Genomic DNA, 21,606 nt, shown 5'->3' with positions numbered 1-21,606 from the left:
ACATAGTAGTACAACATGAACATCATAACATCATGAACAAGCTTAAGTCCCTCAAAGGGCTCACTATTCCATACATAATAATAGACATTACAAACACTTAATTCGGTAGTCATCTCATAGTACATATTACAAAATATAAGAATCTTGGTGAGCTAACAGGTATAGAGTTTTTATCCCCTCGTTTTCTCCATTTGTCTCCTTAGGCCTATGTCTTTTCCTTTCCTCTAAGGCCGTCACAAGCTCTATGACGTCAGTGTCACCCTTGCCTGCCTCCCACAAGGGTGCGCAGTGCTACCAAACTCACCCTTGCCGTCACTGCTCATCACCGTGCCAGCCACCTTAAAACAGACTAATTGATTTTTAAGGCTGTTATGGAGGGAGGGGGGGAGAGAATTATGAAGGAAAATCGCCAAGCCATTACGACTATATAGTACTTGTAAGGGGGTCAGGTCAAGGATTTGTGATGATACGAGGGGTAAGGAATGGTGCCCAACCACTTGGATGGTCGAGGATTGAACGCCGACCTGCATGAAGCGAGACCATCGCTCTACCGTCCAATCCAAGTGATTATGAATCAAGTGGTGTAATTATATTGGAGCATTTGGGGATTTTTAGAATAATAACAGTAGAGTGAACTGGGGTTGCCGGGTGCGAGAAACCTATTGTGTATATATGCTGTAGCCCATGTATGGGTAGTGCCCCCTGCATATATGGGCAGATACCCAATCCTACCTACGTACTTGCTTACATTATACGCTTCCCTCTTCCTCTCCGGTCGGCCGAGCGGACAGCACGCTGGACTTGTGGTCCCGGGGTCGATCCCGGGCGCCGGCGAGAAACAATGGGCAGAGTTTCTTTCACCCTATGCCCCCTGTTACCTAGCAGTAAAATAGGTACCTGGGTGTTAGTCAGCTGTCACGGGCTGCTTCCTGGGGGTGGTGGCCTGGTCGAGGACCGGGCCTCCACCCCCAGAGGCCCGGTCCTCGGGGGTGGAGGGCGGAGGATATCTCTTCCTACACACACACACTTCATTATATATTTGCATTTTCTTATACTCTGAGCTCTGGATTTGAGAAAGGATACATTTGTCTTTAGATAGTGTCGACACGATCCGCATTCAAGCGCAGATTTTAATTCTTCAAAATGTTCTGCCTAAAGATAATTATATATAACGAACATTTTAAGAAGAGACTCCAGGTGGCTACATCATTGTGGTCTGCAGAGGAATTATGCAGCCAACCGCGACCAAGTTTGTACAAGCCAAATGCGTCTCCAGTAGTGATTTTGTTTTCTTTTTGTAATTTAAATGATTCTTCACTGGACTGTAAGGTTGGCAGAGAGTTTCCTCTTTGTAAGCTCTTGGGGTATGGGGCTGAATGGTGCAAATAATGATCTTCACTAGCAGCATCTTAACTGTACTACCTCAGTGACATGTGGTTAAAAAAGAAATTTAAGTCACGGTGGCGTTGACACTTTAGAAAGTGCGACGGGGAAAAGAAAACGGAGCAGGGGAAACTGACAGTGTACGCCAAGCTAAAGTGAATCTTGTTTGCAGAGGGATGTAGGTCGAGTGTGGAGTGGGAGTGGACCAGTTCTTTGTTGGCTAGAACCTTGCACGATTATGGCCTCCATACTGGGCCTTGTTTCCCCCCGTTCCTCAATCACCATAGTCATTAGGGGCAAACCATTTGGCTCTGCTGTATAATGTGGTCGCAGTTGACGAATACCCGATGTGTCATTTGTAGAAAACACGGCATGTCAACACTGCTTTCATGTCTGTGGGAGATTATCATTATTTGTGTGTGGGGAGGCGGGAGGGGGGAGAGTGTTAGGTGGTTGGAAGGCGTCGATATTTGCGTGAAGAGATAGACGTAAGAGGTGAAGGGAGAGGAAAGAGGTGAAGGAGAGAGGAAATACAGTATATAAACGTGTTGGAGCAGTCAGCTGCTGGGAGACGACTCGTCGACACACCCACAGGGAAAGCGTGTGGGTGGGGGGGGTGGAAGGGGTGATGGGGAGGGAGGGGAGGTAAGGGCTGCCTAGTAACAGGAAGTGGCACAGCAGTCAGTGGTAGAATTGTATACGGAGACGAGACAAGGGAGTCTGTGAAGCATACGCCAACACGCCCTTACCTACCCGTCGCCCAGAGGTTGTAGATAACTGGTGTCTATAACACCGGTTATCCCTCCTGTATTGTGACAAGAGGTGACGACACGCCCGGGGACCATTCCAAACTCTGGATATTCGAAGGGTACAAGGCTCTCGTTGTCGGCTAGTTGGCACAATCTTACCACGCAGTTGCATTGGACAATAATTGAGGATAGAGTTGCTTCGGCTACACCAGGGAGCCCTAGGCCTAAATTAGGGCCGCAGGGGGTGGGGGCTACACGGCACATAGCTGGGAACCCCTTAGGGGAAAGGGGTGGTGGAGGGTGTCAAAGGTATAGTTACTGGGATGCGGGAGAGTGGGTATCCTCAGCGAGTTGCCATGTAGTTTGACAGTTCACTAATTTGATCATAACGGCTCACTATACGTGAAGGACGGTGAAGGGTATGGTGAGGCGAACCTTGGCGCAGGGGATCACCCCCAGACTATTGTCCTTTGCTCGTAATACATATTAAAACTAATTCCTTACCGTCGGTGGTTATTTCAAAACCTTCACGTACAGTTAACTTTGACAATTGACCTTTGGTATATTCAAATGGTTGACACATGCCAGTGGAGGCTTCGTCGAGGCTCCAACACGACTCCGAGAGAGGTTTCAGAACCTCGTTTTCCTGGACCAATGGGTGTTGGCCTGGATATGTACTCGAGGTCCAAGGCCACGGTTGTTCCACAGTACTAAATTATAATTTATGTGCCCCCGGTGTTCAGTTAATCTGTGATGCTGAGGGATCTTCTGTTAAAGAAAAACATGATCGGAGTTTTATGTCCGTGATGTCTAGAATCTGTGGACAGTGTTGCTATCATGGGGACGATCTATCCCAGCCTGGTCCTCCCCCTCCCCCTCCCCCCCCCCCTCCTCAACTCCTCCCGGCTATGTATAATGAAAAACCTGCCCCGGCGCCACTCCTCCACTCCCTTCTGTGCTTCTTATTTATTAGTTGTTATTTATCCTGTGTGTACGTTCGTCCTCCCTCCCCCCCACCCTCCCTCACCCTCCCTACTTGTTTGGGCGTCCTCCCTCCCTCCCTGGTTGTGCGCCTGTCCTCCCTCCCTCCCTGGTTGTGCGCCTGTCCTCCCTCCCTCCCTGGTTGTGCGCCTGTCCTCCCTCCCTCCCTGGTTGTGCGCCTGTCCTCCCTCCCTCCCTGGTTGTGCGCCTGTCCTCCCTCCCTCCCTGGTTGTGCGCCTGTCCTCCCTCCCTCCCTGGTTGTGCGCCTGTCCTCCCTCCCTCCCTGGTTGTGCGCCTGTCCTCCCTCCCTCCCTGGTTGTGCGCCTGTCCTCCCTCCCTCCCTGGTTGTGCGCCTGTCCTCCCTCCCCACCTGTTTGTGCGTCCTCCCTCTCCTTCCCCACCTGTTAGGCGTCCTGCCCTCCTTCCCCCCTCATCCCCGTCCATCAGTTTGTCCGTCTACCAGAACTTGGGTCACTAGATCATGCTTGTGAGATGAACTATTAGCACCAGTGGTTGCTTTAGCACGACAGGGCGGGCATGGTGGATCAGGCAGGCTCAGGCCAGGTAGGCCAGAAGGAATGTTGTGCCTAATGAAATTACTGAGCTTTCCAATGACGAGGAGCGCTTGCCTAACGAGACTTGAAATCAAATTATTCCGTTTAAATTACCGGGCACTGTAATGTGTAGCTGAAAGTAATTCCATTTCGGTAATACGTGTGTTTATTTCTAATAGATTAGACGTGTAGTGAAGTCCTACTTCCTGACTTAGGGTGTACTCACCTAGTTTTACTCGCCTAGTTGTGTCTGCAGGATCGAGCATTGACTCTTGGATCCCGCCTTTCGAGCATAGCTTGTTTACAGCAATGTGTGTGTGTGTGTGTGTGTGTGTGTGTGCGTGCGTGCGTGCGTGCGTGCGTGCGTGCGTGCGTGCGTGTGTGTGTGTGTGTGTGTGAGTGCAAATACCATAAAGAACTCCATATAGTGATTATACAAGAGGTAGAACTAGGGCTGGCACTAGTGCCGCGGACTCGGAGTCGCTGTTCACAAGAATAACTGGTGAAACTATCATATGTTTGAGGCTATTTTGTCTAGCCGAGATTGGAGCCATTGTTAATCTGGACGACTTGGGAGTTGGCTCGTTTTCAGTAGGTATTGTGGTTGTGTAGCATCTTGGCGTGACGGTCGGTATTCCTGTGTTTGGGGCCGTGAAGGTGTGTCTTCGGGAGCAGTGTTAACGTTTTGCGTCTGATCCTCGTGGTGGTTATTTTCCTCCCATTGCATGTTTGTTTGTTTCAGTTGTTGGTTCCTCAGCTGTAGTTCTTGGTGTTCTTGCTGTAGTTGAATCATCCGACTTTGTTGTGGATGGGAGTGGGAGTGGGTCGGCCCGAGCGGACAGCACGCTGGACTTGTGATCCTGTGTTCCTGGGTTCGATCCCGGGCGCCGGCAAGGAAACCATGGCCAGAGTTTCTTTCACCCTATGCCCCTGTTACCTAGCAGTAAATAGGTACATGGGTGTTAGTCAGTTATCACGGGCTTGCTTCCTGGGGGTGGAGGCCTGGTCGAGGATCGGGCCGCGGGGACGCCAAGCCCCGAAATCATCTCAAGATAACCTGAAGAAGGAGGCGTTGACGTTTCTCCTGAGTTTTTTCTCGTTCATTCTGTTATAGATTGGATATCAGAGCTTCCATTGATGCATTTGGTTCTTGTGTGCTTGATCTCTCTGGTGCTGGAAGCATCTGTGTTAGTTCAGCGGTTAATACTTGGCGGGTGACACTTCCCGGGTGCCTGGCCGTCACGTGTCGGCACTTCTCTTCCCTTGGAAGATATGATTCTATTCCTGAGGTTCTGATACTCTCCTGTTGGGCTTCGTTTGGTAGAGATCGTGTGCAGTCAACAGTATTTGTGCTGCTACACTTACTGGGTGATCCAACCCGTTCTCGCACTTTCTTAGTCAATATTGACTTATATTAACCTATACCTATAATAGGTTAAGTAATAATTGTAATTACGAAGCCATAAGATGCTTATCTTAACATACTAAGAAGGTTAGGTAAGGTCGGTGTTTTCTATGAAGCTTTTCAAGGTAAACTAGTATGTTTAGTATGTCACATGCGCGTATTAATAAGTCAATATTGACTATACGAAAGTGCGAGAACGGGTTGGGTGATCACACCACCTCGAGAGGATAGTTTCTTCATACTTATCGTTGTTGTCTAGTTTAACCACTTTATGTACCAGTTCCTGAAGTAATGCTTAGTTTAGAGTGGTGGTTACTACTTGGTGTTGGGGGAAGGGCTTGCTGTGAGTACAGGGGGGGGGGGTAAGATAACCTTCTAAAAGTTAATCTGGCTTGCTACACTTTCTAAATAGGTAATTACTACACTTTGCTAATCAATAGTACTCGGCCACAGTAGTGGGCAATGTGGTGCTTGGGTTACCTCTTCCTCCTTCTCCGCCGTGGTGGTGGGTGAGGGGCCTCGTCTAGGGCGCCCACCCCAGGCATCACCGGGGCCAGTATACCCCCAGCACACACCTGCCCTCTGGTTTACATATTAAGGCACTATGATAGGGTTGGTGTGGAGCGCGTCTCACCCAACACTGAGAACGGAACAGGTGTGTGTAGCGGCTCACTGAGCCGGGGTGGTCTTGACCGTGTTTTGTTTTTCTAAGTGTGAGGGCAGAGGACTTGGGCAGCCCGGACTTGGACTTGAGTCTCGCGCCATCTGTCGCCATCACTCGCGTGCACGCGGCTCCTACTGCTCCAACACGGTATAATTCAGTTTTGAGGTGCAATTAGTTTTACGAAGTTTTTAGTTTTTAAGTAAATTAATTAGTAAATTAGTTTTACTTTGATTCCCGAAGCTGGTGGAGAGAGGGTACAAAGGCTCGCTTGTTTTGGGTTGTCCACGCCCGTGAAATAAATAAATATATATATATATATTATATATATATATATATATATATATATATATATATATTATAATATATATATATATAATATATATATATATTTCCAAAGTTTACGTAATGAAAGAGTATCACTTCAATATACAATTTATAATTGTTAGCGTTATTGTGTTGAGTAGTTGCGGTGGAGACGAGGTTGGAGAGGTTATCTTGAGATGATTTCGGGACTTAGCGTCCCCGCGGCCCGGTCCTCGACCAGGCCAACTTTTTGTTACACACCCCCCCAGGAAGCAGCCCGTAGCAGCTGTCTAACTCCCAGGTACCTATTTATTGCTAGGTAACAGGTGTCAAGAAACATTTTGCCCATTTGTCTCCGCCTCCACCGGGGATAGAACCCGGAACCTCAGGACTACGAATCCGAAGCGCTGTCCACCCAGCTGTCAGGCGCCCTGACTGTGAGACTGTGAGAGGACCGGCACTAGACCAGCCACGGTCTCTCGCCTCTACTGCTTCCGAGGGTTACGACCTTCATCCGCCGACCCACTGAACTCGCTGGATCGTTCAATGAACTCGCAAGATTTCTCGGCTAGCAAGCCGTGTCACGAGGGTGTCTTGCGTCGACCGCCGCCGCCTGCTGCACCTGCCGCAGGATCTACCGTAGGCCATGGTTGACTTGTGTCCCTGCGCCTTGCTAATTATCATAAGTTTGTCTAGTAGGCTCAAGGTGTGACAAGGTAGATTTGTGACACCTTCAGTAACCTATTCGCCATCTTTCGCCTCCCCCCTCCCTCTCCCTCTCCTTTCTTGCCTCGCCCTTTGTTTCTCTTCTGACTGGGTGCGTGTGTCCATCTGTTACTTAAACCCCCCTCACCACCTCAAGAACTTTAGTTACAGATGGTCAAGGGACGAGTTATGGCTGTAACTGGCCGAGACTGATAGTGGTGAGGGTGGGTGAGGAAGGGTGAGTGAGGGTGGTGAGGAAGGGTGAGTGAAAGCCTGGCTGTCCTCCCTCACCCGTGGACCACTTTTATTCCTAATGTCTTAGATTATTACCCGAGCGATAGACTGTTCTGTGGCGCAGTAAGCCCCTTCTCGATTTGTCACTTAGCAAAAATGCAAGTCTTGCCTGCTTGATGGGGTTCTGGGAGTTCTACACCCCAAGCCCGGCCCGAGGCCATGCTTGACTTGTGAGGGCTTGGATCAACAGGCTGTTGCTTGGAGTGGCCCGCAAGGCCCACATATCCACCACAGCCCGGTTGGTCCGGCACCCCTTGAAGAAAACTTCCTAACCCAGCAACTACCCTAAGCTATCGAGGCCTGTGAACAGAAAGCGTCAGTATTACGCCGCTTTAATTGTTTTGCTAATAGCATTATAATGGAATCTAGGCAAGAGGACGGGGTTCCGCCCCGAGAAGCTTAGGAGAGTGGTTGCAAGGGTGTGGTTGCAGAGGAGCAGCCAAGAAAACCACAGGTGGAAAGGTTGTGGTGTGGGGTTGGGGTTAAGCCCAGAGAGCACGGGGAAGTTCTCTGTATAGTATGTATACCAGTGCACAGGCGTGCTCCGGTATACATATTATAGACAGCATGTGAACACTTGGTACGCCGGTGAGGAAAATTGTGCTTGTGGGGAAAAATGGTGGTTGTGTTTGAGCTTTCTCTTATTATTTCCACACCCTCTTCTGTCTTTTCCTCTTCTATATTTCCCTCCCTCTGCAGTCTTCCAGGGAGCCGTGTACGCCGATAGCAGGTTTAACTTCACCTGGCGGTCCACATGTGAAGTGTGGTGCTCTTCAGTCTGGAGGTGCCCCCGAGGACGGGTAGCAGCCCGCCCTCTGTGCCTCGGGCCTGTCTCCCACAACTGGTACTCGCCTAGTTGTATTTGTGGAGGCGGTTCTGATGTTTGCTGGCCTTGCATATACCGTTGATGATATCGTCTTGTTGTGGACTTTGGGTTCAGTGTGATATCAACTCCTAGATCTTACTTTCTGTCCATTTCGTGGAGAACTTCGTCTCCCATTCGGTACCCTGGTCTCCTGTTCCCTCCACCTGGCTTCATTGCTTGTCTCAGAGTAGAACTACTCCCGAAACCCACTCCAAATACTTTATATTTACAGAGTTGAACTTTAGTAGCCATTTGTTAGACCATTCCTTCAGTTTATCTAAGTCATCTTGTAGTCTCTTGCTATCATCTTCGGTCTTAATCCTTCTCATAATTTTTGCGTCATCAGCAAACATTGCGAGGAACTAGTTTGTACCCTCTGGGAGATCGTTTACATATATCAGAAACAGGATAGGTCCAAGGACTGAACCCTGTGGGACTCCACTGGTGACGTCTCGTCACTCTGAAACTTCACTCCCACAATGACTCGCTGTCCTCTGTTGCTTAGGTATTCCCTCATCCATTGGAGTACCTTTTCCTTTATTCCTGCCTGCATCTCCAGCTAGTCTCCTATGGGGTACTGCCAAAGGCTTGCTGGCAATCCAGAAATATGCTGTCTGCCCCTACCCTTCTATTTCTTGCCAATTTTGTGTCGCCTGGTCATAGAATTCTATTAATCCTGTAAGGCTAGACTTGCCGTCTCTAAACCCATGCTGGTGATGTTACAATGTTATCTCCAGATGCTTTACTATTTTTTATTTTAATCTTCTCCATCACCTTGCACGGTATGAGAGTTAGGGACACTGGTTCAGTGTCTCCTGTCTCTCCCTTTCTGCATTTTGGGCCTACCTTAGTAGTCTTCCAAATTCTTGGCAATTCTCATGTTTCAGTGAATACATCATTGAGAGTGTTAGGCGGAGTGTTTCTGCTCTTCTTTTTAGTATCCATGGTGAGACTCCGTCTGGGCCTACAGCCTTGGTTGGCCCAGGCGGAATCCAGCTGGAGCAAATGCTTCCTTTCCTTCCCCACTGTTAATCTCAAACTCCTCTAGTGGTGCCTGGTTTGATATTCCATCTCTTAGCTCAGGAACTTTTCATTGGGAAGTTCGTGAGTGGATGACAACGTGGTTACTGAATGTTAGGGAGCCGGTCGGCCGAGCAGGGACAGCACGCCGGACTTGTGATGCTGTGGTCCTGGGTTCGATCCCAGGCGCCGGCGAGAAACAATGGGCTAAGTTTCTTTCACCCTATGCCCCTATTACCTAGCAGTAAAATAGGTACCTGGGTGTTAGTCAGCTGTCACGGGCTGCTTCCTGGGGGTGGAGGCCTGGTCGAGGACCGGGCCGCGGGGACACTAAAAAGCCCCCAAATCATCTCAAGAAGGGAATAACCCACGGTGCCAGGTGTGTGGATGAGAACACAACTGCAGTGTTACCACGGGGGGGGGGGGAGGCCATGGAAGACGCAAGAGTGGATGGCGGACGGAGTAAAGGAGCGTGTGTGGCAATTTAGTAGGATGCGGGCAGACAGCTGTTGACGGGCACTACACCCTCATAGGAGGAGGAGGAGGGGGGAGAATAACGGGTAGATGGAGGGGATAACAGATACACGATATGTGACGTATGCCTGTGAACAAAAAGAGGGAGGGGGTGAGAGGGTGAAATCGGAAAATAAATTGGTGTAGTGTTGGGAGCACAACACACCCGTGGGATACTGGCTCCCTGGTAGGCCCAGGCTTCCTCCCCTGGCAACGCTCCTCACCCCCCCCCCCCTTCCCCTCTCATGAGAGGAGGGGGGGGGGCGTGGCAGATATACCATGCGGGAGTTGACGGGCTGACTGTTGGGAGGCAAGAGAAACCAACCGGAGCAGCCATTTAAGAGTGTGGCTGAGCCAGAGAGGTCAGGCATGGTGGGCCTTGCCACGTTAATGGGAAAGCGTGTGTGTGTGTGTGGGGGGGGGGGAAACATAGACGCCAAGCATGGGCAACAGTACGCGTAGCCAGAGTGGCTGGTACTGGGGGATAACAGAAGCTGCGACAACAGCTGAGCATCTTGATTTTTCTTAACAAGATGACGAGTAGTGGTGTGGTGGGTGAGGTCACTCTGGTGCAATACTGGCCCCCGCCCCCCTCCCCTGGCGCCTGATATTTGGTTACGTTATTAGTACCTTACTCAAGCTATGGTCACTCTCTCCTCTTAGGGCTTCTTTACGCCACCATCCCCGTTTTATGTAGATTCTAACGTTAAAAGAGAATATGTAAAATAACAAATAAGCACAGCGTTTTACGATCTCACTACGCGTACATGCCCTCGTTTACGGCCGCTGGCTCCACTCTTGGCCACAGGGACGATGACGGGGCTCTTGGCCGTTGGATTTAGACACTTGCTGTACTGTCGCTTGGCACAGTCTTACGCCTTGAATGATTCAGTTAAGAAAACATGTATGACATTCTCCTAGAGTCAGAATGGTTAAGTATTCTTTTGAGAGGATCGACCCAATGCATCGTGTGCATAGCACTTTGGTAGCCCCAAGTGGTGGTCTGTCACGAAGCTCTTGTCATTGTTGTCTGGCGGCTGAGTCAGTGGCGCTGTAGTAATTATTTGCTAGCTGTGCCTCTTCGCCCTCTTCCATGGCCAACCCCTACCCACTGCTCCAGTTCCTACTTGGCGTTCTAAGAACATAGTACGCCAACTGCTGCTGTTTGAGTAGATGGAGGGGGGGGGAGGGGGAGGGTTGATAGCTCGACCTTGTTGATTTCGTGGTCAGTTGAGTTTGTAGACGAGGGAGCGTGTCAAGTGCTTCATGTGGTGTAGAGTCCGGACCGCATGATGTCGAGTCCAATAACCCAACACACTAGACCGGATTATTGGACTCTCCCGCTAGTAGGTTATAATTTTCTTGGACTGGAGCCTTAAATCACTTGAATTTCTACTAGTTTTCTTTAAAGTACTGCTCTGTGGCATGTATGAAAATTAAAAAGTCTAATACAATTTATACGGGCAACGTTTGTGCTAGACATGGACCTCGAGAGCGTGCAGAGATCCTTTACTGCTAGAATCCACTCAGTAAAACATCTAAATTACTGGGACAGACTGAAGAGCCTAAATCTGTACTCTGTTGAGCACAGGCGGGAGAGAGATATACATAATCTACACGTGGAAAATATTAGAGGGGCTGGTCCTAAACCTGCACACAGAAATAACATCACATGAGACCAGGAGGCATGGCAGGATGTGCAGAATACCCCCGTTGAAGAGTAGAGGTGCAACAGGAACTCTGAGAGAGAACTCTATCAACATCAGAGGCCCGAGACTGTTCAACACGCTTCCACTACACATAAGGGGCATAACTGGGCGACCCCTCACAGCGTTCAAGAGAGAACTTGATAAGCACCTCCAAAGGATACCTGATCAACCAGGCTGTGACTCATACGTCAGGCTGCGAGTAGCCGCGTCCAACAGCCTGGTTGACCAGTCCAGCAACCAGGTCGGGGACCGGGCCGCCGGGACGTTGAGCCCCGAAATCATTGCAAGGTAACCGCAATCACCATGACTTAGGGAGGGTAGAAAGAGCCTAAGCCACTCTATCCCTTTGAGATGTTTTGTATTGTCTCAATAAACGTACTTGAACCATGACTTATTGAACCTCTCATTGTTATTACAATGGTCATTGTTATTATAGCTATCACAGGTTTACCTGTGTTGGCTTACCGCTCCTGCCAACTTTACTCCGTGTCCACAAATAGTTTGTGGTGGGCGTGTCCCTCTTCTCCACGCCCGCGGACCGCGCCTCTCCTCTCCACGCCCGCGGACCGCGCCTCTCCTCTCCACGCCCGCGGACGTCTCTTCTCTCCACGCCCGCGGACCTCTCCTCTCCGCGCCTCCTTGCTGCTTTGATGTCGTTGTTGTTAAATATTCGCTACCTGGAACAAAAAGATCCCCAAGTAGCACGGGCTATGGTGAGCCCGTAGTGGACTGTGTATACGCTGCTTTGATTAGTATTCATATTTAAGCATAATTTAGTTTATCGTGGGCTCCATGCCTTCCTTGTGGGTAGTGGGGGGGAAGGTGGGCCATTATAAGGGGTTCAGGAACTGAACTGAACCTACACGCTCAGTCTATATGCTATAAGCCTTTGTGGTCTCAAGTAGGAAGGCTAGGCCTACTGATTTAGGTACATAATTGTCTAACGTTACGACACTGCGCGCGCATTATATATAGTAGGTGATTTGGGATACCTGGCTAATAGTAAAAAAAAATGGTTCTATAAAGTCTTGGATTTTTGACCATTCAGTTACTTGTATTATTAGGTTATCCTGACAAGCCTGTGGTCCAAGTCCCAGAAGTACTCGTAGCAGCGTGTGTATGTGTGTATATGTTTGTTTATATATATAAACAAACAGTCCTGCAGAGTCTAGTACGATAGATGAAAGTGTAAATTTCACTCGGGAGGTGTATTACATTGTTGTTGTTGTTTGTGTATACCATTGCCCTCTGGCTGCTCCGTCAGTTGAAGGCGGCGTGTTTACATGTGTTCACTTGGCACTCATTCTTCCCACACCCAGCTACTTTGTTTATAGATTTAGATGCTACTACTTTCTTTAACTATTTAACTGCTGTTGTAGAGTTTCACACCTGCCCTTAGCTCACTGTAGCCCATCTTGTGTGTCGGTGGCGACGTGGTGGGAAAGCGGAAATATCAGGAAGCTTTTGTGCTTGTCATCTGTATTTATTAGGCATTCCCGGGGGAGGGGAGGGGAGGGGAGGGAAGGGGTTACTTAATGGCGTTGTGGGTTTCCGTGCGACACGCCGACTGTCGCATACATTCAAAGTGAATAGGTTAACATTGCACTCACAAGGGGAAGCTTAAAGTTATGCAGTGAAGCAACCTTTTTAAGCAATTTATTACAATTTTAATTGTACTCTCTAGAGGAGCTCTCCTAGTGCGTGGTTAGTTCCAACTATAGAGCCTATTGATCACAGCCAAGGGTAAGCAGTTTAATGCAGTGGTTATCTTCTTGAGGTTATCTTGAGATGATTTCGGGGCTTTAGTGTCCCCGCGGGCCGGTCCTCGACCAGGCCTCCACCCCCAGGAAGCAGCCCGTGACAGCTGACTAACACCCAGAGTCTAGTACGATAGATGAAAGTGTAAATTTCACTCGGGAGGTGTATTAAATTGTTGTTGTCGGGAAGTAGAGCAACTCCCAGAACCCCATCAAGCAGGTATTAAGCAGGAATATTCTCCTGGGTTCTCCTTGTCTACGTTTAAGCCTATAATATGTAGTGAGTTACATTGAGAACTTAATTAATCACTTCTATTTAAGATTTAGCCTGAAGTAGTTTTTTTGAGCGACTCGTTTGTTTCCAGCTCCATCTATGTCCTCAAGTGTTGCTGCTTCTCTCTGAATATTACTCCTGTGTACTTGGATCATTTTTTAGCATCTTGTACGTTATTGTCTACTCGGCTCCATTCTTTCATGCTTCCTAAGTTTATCGCCTTAGCTCAGGAAAGATACTTATTTTATATATCTTTGGTTCCTCTTTGGGTTTCTTTTTAATATGCCGGGAAGCCTGTGCTAGATGACGATGCCATGGCTGTAGATGCCATGCAAGACGCTCATATAATATACACAGATTTTGTAAAAGCTTTCGACAAATTTGACCAAGGTGTCACGAAGTGCGATCAAAAAGAATTACTCGAGTATTCTATAATGTCATACAGGTCGCTGGGAGCAACGGCCTGTTGGACCAAGTTATGACAAGTAGCTTGCCCATCCCATCCATTCCGGGAGTACAACTACCCCGCCCCCCCCCTGGCCCCCGGAAACCTCTCTGGGATATACATTATCACTGGACCGGGGATGCTTCCTTGGTCGCCCTCATGTGGTCATCTACAATCTCAAGAAGTATAGAGGGTATGAAAGTGTGATGAAATCGAGTGGAGTTTAGCAGAAACATGGGCCCCATTGTTTACCTTAGTCGTTCACCCTCCCCTGCCTCTATAAACACCGAGCTTCCTCCTCCGTTCCCGTCTCGCCTCCCCCATTCTTTGCCTACCATCATCGCAGACGCCACCCTAACCCCCCCCCCCCTCCCCCTACCGTCGCCCCACGGCATCTCCAGCCATATCATACTACTACTGGACGAAGGTTGGGAGGGGGTGCATTACCTTCGTTCCCTGGCCCCTCTACCACATGCGTCCACGTATGGCTAAACACGACGATTCCCTTATTTGTACCGTCTTCTGATTCGGCGCGCCCATAGATCGGCTCTCGCCCCCATAGATCAGGGGTGTCGTGGTGGTGGTGGTGGTTGGTGGGGGGTGGGGTGGTAGTGTGGTGGTTGTCACTGTTGCTGGGGGGTAGGGGGTAGTGTGGTGGTTGTCACTGTGGCTGGGGGGGGGGGGGTTAGTGTGGTGCTTCCTTGGTGTGGAGGCGAGGGGGCGCCCCATGTAGGGCGCGGAGAACCTTGTGCCTGTTGCAGGGGATGGCACACAAATGGTGGTGCTGGTGAATGCTGATTCTTGTGGCATTATATACTGGCGTCACGTGCAGTACCCACACGCTCCCTGCATGCTGGATGGGCACACCTCCCTCTCCCCTCCAACTCCTTCCCTCTCCCCTTCTCGACCCGGGGCTTGGCTAAGCATCAACAGTCGGAAATGGGGGCCGGGATATGGGTTGTGATGGGGTTGCTGTGATGGACCAACCGGGCTGTGGTGGGGGTAGGTGGGCCTGCGGGCCGCTCCAAGCAACAGCCTGTTGGACAAAGCTCTCACAAGTCAAGCCTGGCTTCGGGCCGGGCTTAGGAGGAGTAGAACAACTCCTAGAACCCCATCAAGCAAGGGGTTACCTTGTATTAGTTCCGAGGATCAACGTTCTCGCGGTCCGGTCTCTGGCCAGGCCTCCTGGTTGGTGGTCTTATGAACCAGGGCGTTAGACGCAGCTGCTCGCAGCTTGACGTATGAATCACAGCCCAGTTGATCGGGAATCCTTAGGAGAGTTTATAAAAGTTCTTTCGGACACCGCGGGAGGTCAGCGAATTGTCTGATTACTGTGTTATGGGCTCTTGATGTTGATGGTGCCTCTCGGGGCACCTGTTGCATCTGTTTACCAACGGGACTTTTATTGCACGCCCTTTCATGTCTTTTGGTCTCGTGTGGGGGGGGGGGTGAAGATAAGGAACCTGTCCCTCTAATATTTTCCAAATGTAAAATATGATGCATATGTCCCGCCTGCGGTCTAAGGACTACAGGTTTAAAAATTGTAAGCGGTCCCAAAAATGTTGACGTTTTATTGAGTGGATTCTTGCAGTAAAAGAATTTTGAGCGTCCTCCAGGTCAGTAATTTCTCGGACTTTGAACTGGGGTTATTATGGTGCAACAGTGTTCCACCCTAGAGAGCATCATGGTATCTTTACGGTAACATTTTATTTTAATAATTGTTTAATTTATTTGAATAATAATTAATATTATTATTAAATAATAATGGTGACGTTAGTCGAACAATCCTCATGAAAGATTTGATTGCATATACCAGTGATATTCACTTATTGGTGGTTCCTAAGATGCTGGAGGTTATTAGCAAGCAAGTAGTGGTTGGGGGACTGTCAGTGTCGTTGTCTTAAAATATTTCTTCCATCGTGTTGATCCGAATCTCCTGAGCACGTGGATAGCTTTGTCAGCTGACCTGTTAGTCTTCACCCTCTGGTGGTGTCCGTGGAAGGTGGACGGCCTTCCCTATCCCCCTGTGTTCGGTGACATCTCTACCAGGCAGGCAGGCAGGCAGGCAGGCAGCTAATGGGAATGTATTCGTACTGAAATCTGTATTCCATCTTTTGAGTTTCGTAGTCAATTGGTGCTGGAGTATTGAGTCTGTTCTTTTTCTGGTCACTTTGTCTGAAGTTGTGGAGGAGGAGTGCTGACTGAGGCTATTAACTCTACATTATCTGACGACTTTAGCGTTTCTTAGTGTAAATTTCTGTTAACGAGTGTTAGTCATTACGTTTTTGAGTTAAGAGCATGTTCTGGAGACGGCGACGGTATATATGTTGGTTTCAAGTAGGGAAGCATTGACAGCTGCTGACTACTGGAACTAGTCGAGTAGAAAGTGGGTGCTTCTGCAAGGGTAGACTATTGGGGCAACCTGTCCTCCTCCTCCTCCTCCTCGTTCCTCTGTTTCTACCTTAACGTGGCCCGTGTGTCTACACGAAACTAATTTTGGCCCTTTCCCCTGTGCTCATCTGTTGTATTACTGTACACGGTTAAGAACGATCATATATATAACCATTCCCCCAACCCAGCTCAAGCTGTGATGGCGGCACTGGGGCTGTACTCGGCTAGTTTTTCTCGTTTGCATTTATACCACTCCAGTTATTTACAACTTACACTGAAATTAGTTTTGGCGTGTGTGTGTGTGTGTGTGTGTGTGTGTGTGTGTGGATACATATTGGGGCTGGGGGTGTAGTGGGGCAGAGGGGGGGGGGCCCTTGGTGTTGGGTGGGTAGGGGTGGAGCAGAGGAGGCGGTGTTTGATGCGATATAGTGGGAGCTCATAGGAGGAATGACGGGATTAACCCAAGTTTGGCGCATTTATATAGGAGCTGGTTGGCTGGCGGCGGGTTGAGAGGAGCGGCGCCACAGCCAATACCGTGTCTGCTGTGCACCTCTTCCCCCCCCCCCCCCCTCCCCTCTCTGGCTTAATTGGTTGTATATGATTATTGATCGCGCAGAGAGAAGTGTGTGAAATAAGGTGAAATATGGAAGGCGCTAAAAGTTCACCAGACGGAGAGAGAGAACAGGTGCAACAACCCAGGTCTGTGGTAAAGAATTTGTAATCGTTAAATACTGAAAAATGCAACACCATTAATCCGTTGGGGAAGTTCATAATAAATTAGGTACGCGTTAGCAGGAAGATGGCGGCGGGATAAGTGCGCTGTAGTGTCTAAAAGTCTGTACTGGCACGGTACAGGCTGTAGGCTTTTACAGGCATGGTAAAAAGCATGGCCAAGCACGGTACCGTCACGGTGACGTCACAAACCACATCCCCCACACTATATTACCATGTTCTCATATGTTTGGTTAGGTTAGGGTTGTAGGGCAGCGATGGTCTAAGTGGGAGGGGGGTGAAGGGGTCTTGGCCCCTACTCGATAAGTAGGGATAAGTATGTATGCCAGTATACATACTTATATATATGGCATATATATAAGTATGCCAGAGATGATCCCGTCTTGATGTTCGCAGCGCGAGCATTACAATGTTTCTTCATTGGTCAAGATAATTGTGCGTACTTGTTAGTGCCTATCTTGAGGTTATCTTGAGGTTATCTTGACTGGACTAGTACTGGACAGCGTAGAGGACCTGGTCGTCCTCTACGTTGAGGACTCCCTCAAGGAAATTCTTGTGTGTGGAAGTCTTTCCACACTCCCTCTGAGGAAGCGTGCGCGCTCATACGGCAAACATAGACGCGATAAAGTATGGCTTTAAACTATTGGGATCGTCTCGGAGCTCTCCAGATGCCCGCCCTAGAAAGGAGGAGGAGGAGAGGTATCAAATAATATCTACATGGAAAATACTGGAGGGTCAGGTCCCACATCTACACAACGCAGAATAGGACCAATGAACAGTAGGAGTGCCATAGGCACAATCACAGAACACTGTATGAACATCAGAGGTCCACGGTTGATTAACATCCTTCCAACTAGCAGAAGAAATATTGCTGGAACAAACGTAGACGTCTTCATTATTGTCATCATCTTTATTGGCAAAATTAATTACAATTTTGCCTAATCTGAGGCTTTCAATTAAGTCCTATTAAAGTGAGGGTGTGGAAAATTTGGAACGTATAATTCAATGCAATAGTGAGGCTATACTCTGTGTACAGCGGCCACGAGGCCATACCTGAGTACCCAGGTATGGCCTCGTGGCCGCTGTATACGGAGTATATATAGTTCTGTGAGGCCACTGTACACAGAGTATAGCCTCACTATTGCACTGAATTATACGTTCCAAATATTCCACACAGCAAGTTTCATCACTGTAACCCTACTATGACCCCAGAATATTATTATTTTATGTTTTCTTGGGAGCGCGGAAATACAGGTCCCTCCCTCTCACTACTACGACGACTCCCGGACCACTTTAAAAGTATCATGATTGGTATGGCATCTGTGGTTTGAAAGGTTCTCGTTACCCAGTCTTGTCACTTTTCTGGCAGTCGTGGGAGCTACGTTATTCTCTTCTTTAAAAGAAAGATCTTGCCACATGTTTACTCGGAAATCGTTTATATTGTTTTAGTTCTATATTGTGACGACAAATTATATTTGAGTTGTAAAGGGTTTACATGTTTATTTGTATATGGAAAACAATGAGGGACTGGTTCTAAATCTGGGGCCAGATTCACGGAAGCACTTACGAATCTGTACATCTTTTCTCAATCTTTGGCGGCTTTGTTTCCAATTATTAAACAGTTAATGAGCTCCGAAGCGCCAGGAGGCTGTTTATAACAATAGCAACAGTTGATTGGGCAGTTTTCGTGCTTGTAAACTGTTTTAATAAATGTAACCAAAGCCGTCAAAGATTGAGGAAAGATGTACACGTTCGTAAGTGCTTGCGTAACTGCTTCGTGAATCTGGCCCCTGAACACTTCAATAACTCAGAGACGATATTGTCTGCAAACTTATTCCCATGGAAAAGGGTGTTCAATAAAAAAATACACTTGAACAATTCCGTAAACATTAAGTTCCCAAGGCTGTAGCGCGCACTCCTGAATAGAAGGGACAATGGTAACTAACTACTATTTGTGTTAGAAGTAACTTGATTAGCACCAGTGAAGTGTACCTGATCAACTGTTCTGTGGTTGCTACGGCTGACTGAGAACAGCTGCCACCAATAGCTTCAACAGCTTCATTAGTCAGTCAGGATGCCTGGTCAGCGCCGCGCCGCAGGAACCCACATTCCTGAACCACTTACAGGTAGATGGACCTGACATTCACTGGTGACCGGTAACTTCCGTGATATTAACGAGTTAACCCAAGCTAAAGATTTGTAGAGATGACGTGTTAAGTGTCGCTGTGGTATTATAGAATAGACGTGTATTATGTTGGGCTCCGCCGCGAGGTAGGCCGACTCACTTTGCTGACTATGGCTTAGTATTCATTTATTGAATCTGTAGCGCGTTCAGAATTTCTTGCATATGTAATGTATGTGGGTGTTTTGGGGTGGGTTGTGCCGATGTGTACCGTGGGAAGATGTAGGGTTCTGCTTGAGTTTACCAAGGAAAATGGTGAAGTTGCATGAGCTGGGTGCTGCATGATGCATGCAGCTGTTGTGGGCAGTAGTGTGGCTACGGTTGATTATTGCTCCCAGGCCGATGTTAGATGTTGACAGTTATTAATGTATGGCTTAGTATGTCTCATTTGTGTATTCTCTGCGTAAACACCTTGCGATGATTTCGGGGCTTAGCGTCCCCGCGGCCCGGTTGTCGACCAGGCCTCCTCGTTGCTGGACTGGTCAACCAGGCTGTTGGACGCGGCTGCTCGCAGTCTGACAGCTGCGCGCAGCTGTCACAGCTGCTGTGTCAGCTGCTACGAGTCACAGCCTGGTTAATCAGGTATCCTTTGGAGGTGCTTATCGAATTCTCTTGAACACTGTGAGGGGTCGGCCAGTTATGCCCCTTATGTGTAGTGGAAGCGTGTTGAACAGTCTCGGGCCTCTGATGTTGATAGTTCTCCCTCAGAGTACCTATTGTACCTCTGCTTTTCAACGGGGGTATTCTGCACATCCTGCCATGCCTTCTGGTCTCATGTGATGTTATTTCTGTGTGCAGGTTTGGGACCAGCCCCTATAATATCTTCCACGTGTAAATTATTATGTATCTTTCCCGCCTGCGCTCAAAAGAATACAGCTTTAGGCATTTTAATCTTGTCCCAATAGTTTGGATGTTTTACTGAGTGGATTCTAGCAGTAAAGGATCTCTGCACGCTCTCCAGGTCAGCAAATTCTCCAGCTTTGAAAGGGGCTGTCATTGTGCAGCAGTACTCTACTCTTAGAGAGCACTAGCGTCTTGGAAAATATCATTATTTGCATACCATCTCTAGTGTGAAAGGTTCCACGTGTCAACCCGTTCTCGCACTTTCTTAGTCAATATTGACTTATTAAATACGTGCATATGTGACATACTAATTTATTGTGACTATATTAGTTTACCTTGAAAAGCTTCATAGAAAACACCGACCTTACCTAACCTTCTTAGTATGTTAAGATAAGCATCTTATTGCTTCGTAATTACAATTATTACTTAACCTATTATAGGTATCGGTTAAGTAATAATTGTAATTACAAAGCAATAAGATGCTTATCTTAACATACTAAGGTGGTTAGGTAAGGTCGGTGTTTTCTATGAAGCTTTTCAAGGTAAACTAAAAGTCACAATAAATTAGTATGTCACATATGCACGTATTTAATAAGTCAATATGGACAGTAAGAAAGTGCGAGAACGGGTTGCACGTGTACACCTGCTGCACACCCCGTGTGCAGCACCCCATTTCCTAGTTACACAAGGAAATCACGGTAACGTGGTATATCTGTGATGTATATCTGTGATATATCTGTGCACCAGGACGGGAGGTGGAGCCAGCGTCCTTGTCTCAGATTGACGTAACCCTTTACTTTATGTGGATTATAAATCCTAACCAGGATTTGCCTCTAAAAGGGACTATTATGGGGCCAACTGTGTACACTCTTACGTGGACTGTTTCGTTTTTAAGATCATAGTTTTTCTTCATATTAATGCTGCTTTTGTTAATACTTTTCACAATTTCGTTCCTATAATGTAAATACCGATCACTTTGTGCTCGCCTGCAAACGGAGAACCAACAGTATTTTGAACCTTTTTCTTTGTGTAAACGTATACTCACCTAGTTGTGCTTGCGGGGGTTGAGCTTCGGCTCTTTGGTCCCGGATGTTAATGTGAGCGTGATAGTGTGAGCTTCAGTTGCTCCCTCAAGGTCGAGGCTCAGTAGTAGGGGAGATCTCTCTCTCTCTCTTGACCGCCCACGAGACACACTCCAGGGACACTGGGAGTGGACTGGACTGATCAACCAGTCCAGCAACCAGGAGGCCTGGTCGGCGACCGGGCCGCGGGGACGCTGAGCCCCGGGAGCGCCTCAAGGTAAGCTAAGGGAGTGGTCCTTACTCCGCCTGGAAGATACCCCTGGCGGGGAAGGAGTATTATGGCGACGAAGACCCGTGACAACGGCTCCTCTTGAACTGAGAGGAGCTTCAGCCGTCTTGTATAAAGACTTAAACATCGACTTTTATTATTGCTTTGAGACATGTTTATTTCTAGTTCACGTGTGATTCATACGTCAGGCCGCGTCCAACAGCCTGGTTTGACCACATTACTAACCAGGAGGCTTTTGTATGGTACTTTGGTAGATGAAATGGCAGCATGTACTGTAATGGTGGCTGGCCAGCATTATATCGGGGGAGCTAATTGTACGTTCTCATTCCAGGTATGTTGTGACGGCAGTTCGCTCTTGTCCCAGTGAACGTTTTCTTGTGTGGGTGAAGGATGGCTTGACCTGCTCCATGATGCTGGGAGAGCAGGTAAGGACCCCCGGCAGGGAATGTCACACCATCACGCCCCACCACCCTCCATTCATAGACCAAATACATGTATGAAATAAAAGCGTAAACAGATCGTGGCG

General features: G+C 48.2%; 1 protein-coding gene across 9 annotated transcripts in view; it reads left to right on the top strand.

Annotated features, from left to right (window-relative positions):
• The window catches only part of how (protein held out wings), a 235,059-nt gene that overhangs the window by 30,916 nt on the left and 182,537 nt on the right, over positions 1-21,606 (top strand). Inside the window, exon 2 of one of the 9 annotated variants that reach the window (XM_045753635.2) lies at positions 21,412-21,505. The exons of the other annotated variants lie outside the window; for them this stretch is intronic. The gene's annotated coding sequence lies outside the window, so the exon portion shown is untranslated. The remainder of the gene's footprint in view (positions 1-21,411; positions 21,506-21,606) is intronic. 9 annotated transcript variants of the gene reach the window in all.

Source organism: Procambarus clarkii, chromosome 1 (assembly GCF_040958095.1).
Source record: "Procambarus clarkii isolate CNS0578487 chromosome 1, FALCON_Pclarkii_2.0, whole genome shotgun sequence".
NCBI classification, from domain to species: domain Eukaryota; kingdom Metazoa; phylum Arthropoda; class Malacostraca; order Decapoda; family Cambaridae; genus Procambarus; species Procambarus clarkii.
The sequence above is the reverse complement of the archived record's forward strand: the minus strand, read 5'-3'. Positions and strand labels throughout refer to the sequence as shown.